Genomic DNA, 4,579 nt, shown 5'->3' on the forward strand with positions numbered 1-4,579 from the left:
ATGAGCTTAACCTGAATCGATTCTGAGTTATACCGCATGTGTTACAAAATGCGATATTTGGAGTTTGAAATATCGGTAATTTTTGAAAGCGTTCCGTGATGTCAAAATTAAATGAAACGGTCCCGTTTTAGACTTAAGCCATACCTCAATCCCTCTTATAAAAATTTGTCAAACTGATACGAGCTTGCTCTCCTTTGTGCTTTTCACGAGCAAAGTTCATTTGCCTCTACTCTGGGCACTGATTTCCGCCATTTTACGGCTACGGACGCTCGTTTCAGTTTTCGTGTATTTTCTAGGATCGGACAAAGAAGCAAGTCTGGGGAAAAAAATCCTTACCACGTTTCTGAATTCAACGTAAGTTATCTCTGGGCAAAATATGAAGGTTTTCAATTGTTCGATCATGTGCCACATTTTTCGGTTTTAACTCGGTCAATTCAAACATTCGCACTTAACACCTTATGAGACTCCCTAAGATTTAGGGGGCTGGAAGGAAAGGAATGGTATACCATTGTCAATGAACAATGTTGTCCCAATTTCGTCGTTAACCATTCAGTTAGGACCCTAATTAATTGGAAAAATGCGCATTTTATAAGACGAGAGAGTAACCAGCCAAGACCCCCTTCCCAACATAGTCACCCTTATCTGAATAAGAATAATTCGTTACTGAGTACGTAAAACATGCCTAATATCTCGAAATGTGTATCCATGCAATGTTACAACTGTAATCTACTTGAGAGGGGACGTTTAATTGAAAGGAAGCCCTAATTTAGTTTTCTTAAAAGTTTTCGGTTGCCGGATCTGATTGGTTTTAGGATTATACTGAAAACTCGTGTGTGTATAACGGTAAAAACGGTGCATTAATATACAAAGCCCATCCTTAGTTTTACACTCGTAGAGGTATCTATGGGCAACTCGAACAACGCAGTTCTCAACTTGCATGATTAGGCTGACTGGATGACCTTTCCGCAGAGATGGGGAAGGTATGGCGTTCATTACTGTCCAAAACACTTTGAGCACATATTTGACTTTCTGACACCTTTTTTAAGTTCAAGGGGATCATATTCCTCTGTCAGATATCACGTCCTAAATTTTACGACGTAAAACCTTGTATTCTATTGTATGGCGTCAAATACACCGACGTCTATTTTACGGCGAGAATTCGATCATCGTTTAGTGGACTTTCAACGTCTTCAAAATGAGGAGCTTCGCGTTACGACGTAAAATTCAATTTTGACTACACGTTACGTCGTAATTTATCAAATAAGTTTTACGTCGTATCTTTTACGACGTAAAATTTATCACCTTTATAACTTGTCAATGAAAACCTTGTCAAATAAGCTTTACGTCGTAACTTTTACGCCGTAACTTGTCAATCAAAAATGCTCACAATGTTTAATAAGTTAACTTCAAAGACTTAATAGATTACCATTGGTAATTTTTAACAAGTTTCTTAATAGATTACTTAACCTCAAAGTCCTAATACGTACAATATTAAGTAAATTCTTTCCTTGGCTACCGTTTTTAAGATAGTTATCATTGGAGCCGAGATTTATTATAATCTCTTCCAGTTTTCATTTGCGTGCATAATTTTTGGACGAAAATTTGCTTTTATCACAAACACAAAATACAACGCAAGTGCCGATTTTGCCTTTAACATTTTTTGGTTTTGCTTTTCGCTTTTTTTCTACAAATTATAAAGAAAAACGCACTAATCTATCTTAATAGATCTCGCTGTTTTTTTGTTTTGTTTTGTTTTGTTTTGTTTTTTTTTGGTGCAATGTAGAACCTGATAACTTGTAGTAAACGAAACATTTACCACACAGCCCAATAGTTTCTTCAACCTGACATCTTTGCTGATATATATTTTCTTTTTCCACTGGAAATACGTACCTGGGTTTATCAAGAGAAAATGTTAAAGGATCAAAAACTGGAGCAAATCTTTCATAAAAATTTGTTCTATCTTCCCCTGGAATTTGACAAAACCCAAGAACGAACACATGCATCATTTATTTCTTGGCCAAAGCTATGCACGAAAAGAATTCTACCTAGTGGTATGTAATATTTCTGAGATGTTGAAGGTATTCAGGTTGATCTCTTGGACTGAGTTACCTCATGCACTATAATACTATAAGAAAGTTCTAGATTTTATAATTACAGTAAATCCTCCATGATCGCTTCTGTGGATGGGGGGAAGGGGGGAGGATATTGTTCTGCAGTTTTTATTCGAAATTTAAATATCCAATTTTAACTATGTATTTGTACTTAATGAAAGCTGTTCCCCTTCTTGCAACATTGAAAATATTAATTATCACAACCTCTGGTATTTGTGCGTAGGGCAAGATTGTTCCAACAAAGTTTTTGCAGTGGTTTTCAGTCTTACCTTAACTAAACATGCATACTATAAGATATGTAACTTAAAAGATCACCCCTCCTTACTTACCACTTGCCACTTAAATAAGACAAAAGGTTGATTTATGTTTGCAAAAAGATCTAGATGAGGCTTTCTTTCGACCGAAATTATGTGTTGGTTTTTTTTTTTTTCCATAAGAGTAATATCTTATACTTACAATACGCTCATAGACATGGTGGCCGTTACAGATTCTATTTTCGTGGGAAATCTGTTTCCTAAATTGTTTCTAAAAATATTCTGGTCCATTAAAACCCCGTCATATAACCTTAACCCAACCTACTTAAACGAGAATGAAACCATCCTACTCAAGTATATTACTGGTAGCTTGTATGAATAGTAAGAGTTCCATTCTCGTCTAAATAACGGCTCCTGACTTCGTCCAGAGGGAGGAAATCCTCCCATCCTAGCGGTCAAGATTGCAGAAGCCATCTGGGGACAGGCGATCGGCGAGCGAAGGCGTCACTTCCTTGGCGGAGAGTTATGCTGGTGATTGAGAAAAAAGTAGATTTTGTTATTTTTATCGTTGGATTGTATTTCTCAAACAATCGATCTTTTAATTTTACAAAACTTCACAGCAGATAGAATATTAACCTTAAGTTGAGGAACACGGGATCTGAGCCTGCGTTTTCAAAGAAAACCCCCGTGTTCCTGGCAGTGGACATCTTGGGTACTATAATCGCCCTGAAGTGGCCTACAATTAAAGGACTCTTTATGCCCACCGCCAGGGTCTTGGAGTTTGACTGTTCCTCTAACCCAGGGATGCTCCCTTGGAAGGTCGCCACTCTTCCCGGCGTCATACGTGGAGTCACCTGAAGGGCAATGGTTGAATCTTCATTAACACCTTAAGTTGTATAAACCATTTTTGTAGCTACTGCCTTTAAGAATTTGTGGCAATCAACTATTTTCTTTTGCTAGTACTTACATCGCTGAGTTGGTTTGCCCTCCTTTCTGCTAGAAGCAACTGCAGGTGGCTCTCCGTATTTTCTGCCTCGTGTCTGGCAAGCTCCTCTCTGCGCATCACATCGTTGCACACCGAGAATGGACAGGCAGCGAACACGCGGGTACATCCGGAGGCAATGTGCCCGTTCAATAGGTCCCTGGAAAAGATAACTTCCTTTTGTTTACACCATTAGTCGTCATGTATACAACGTTTAGATTAAACGAAGAAATATTAACAATTTATGAGAGGGTTTCTTTCGTTTGATAGTCGGAGAGATTGCAGGAGACTTAAAACTGATGGGCAGTCGAATATGTTGTTTTCCTCAGCCCTTTTTATGTTGTTTGATCAGTATTTGTCTCTAATTCTATTTTATTTCTGTTTTATCCAAAGTTGAGCTACGTCGTTCGTTCACGGTTTTTGAAGTGGTTTTTTAAACATCAGTTTACATTATTAAACTAATCAGACTTACCGAGGTATGGAAACCACGTTGCAATTGAACGGGCACGTTACAGGAGCCTTCCGGCATTCCAACTCCTGGTGTTGGTGATACTACCGGAAGGGCAGCGTAACTCCGCAGTACCCGCAATCTTGGGGACGCATGTCGCATTCGCCGGCGTGCCTTTCAACCTCTCCGCGAGGGAACGTCTGTATGCAACCTTGGTGGGTGCATTGGACGGGCTCATGGAGGCATTGCTGTTGATGATCAGAGATTTTCTCCAATGGGCCCGTCCAATTACACCCCTCTGCTCTCCTTACACAGTACACTTCCAGTGAATCCACTACCCTGTCGAAAGTGATTATGCCCCTCACGTCCGAGGCTTGGAGGGGTTGCCTTCCGACAGGGCAGTTTCTGTTACAATGCAAATGCATCCACTGCCTTAGACAGCCGCGGCAAGAAAGGTGTCCCTCTTTGCATGCCACTGCTTTAAGTATGACGTATTGACTGTACGGGAAAGAGAATGACATAATTCGTTAAGTATATTTTAGAGGGACAATTGCCCTACCCCCCTTTCCAATTAGACTGAAATGAACTGGGATCAAGGTTCCACATACGTTTTTTTCTTTTTCCCTACTTTGCCAAAAAAATGAAAACGCTGGGGGAGGGGTAAGAATTCGACAATGATTATAAAATATCAAAGCCACTGATTCATTACTAAACTCCAGAGAGAGAGGGTGTTTACTATACAGTACTCCGGATGTCAAGAAATAGCCAGATCTAAGGGTTTTGT

General features: G+C 39.4%; 1 pseudogene across 1 annotated transcript; it reads right to left on the reverse strand.

The window, feature by feature from the left end:
• Window positions 1-2,143: 2,143 nt before the first annotated feature.
• On the reverse strand, window positions 2,144-4,369 carry LOC148731204 (TNF receptor-associated factor 5-like; annotated as a pseudogene). The gene is made up of 4 exons (XR_016001498.1): window positions 3,820-4,369; window positions 3,333-3,507; window positions 3,002-3,219; window positions 2,144-2,821 (listed from the first exon to the last, which is right to left on the reverse strand). The product of XR_016001498.1 is annotated as a TNF receptor-associated factor 5-like (transcript).
• Window positions 4,370-4,579: the final 210 nt, after the last annotated feature.

Source organism: Stylophora pistillata, chromosome 5 (assembly GCF_964205215.1).
Source record: "Stylophora pistillata chromosome 5, jaStyPist1.2, whole genome shotgun sequence".
Lineage (NCBI taxonomy): Eukaryota > Metazoa > Cnidaria > Anthozoa > Scleractinia > Pocilloporidae > Stylophora > Stylophora pistillata.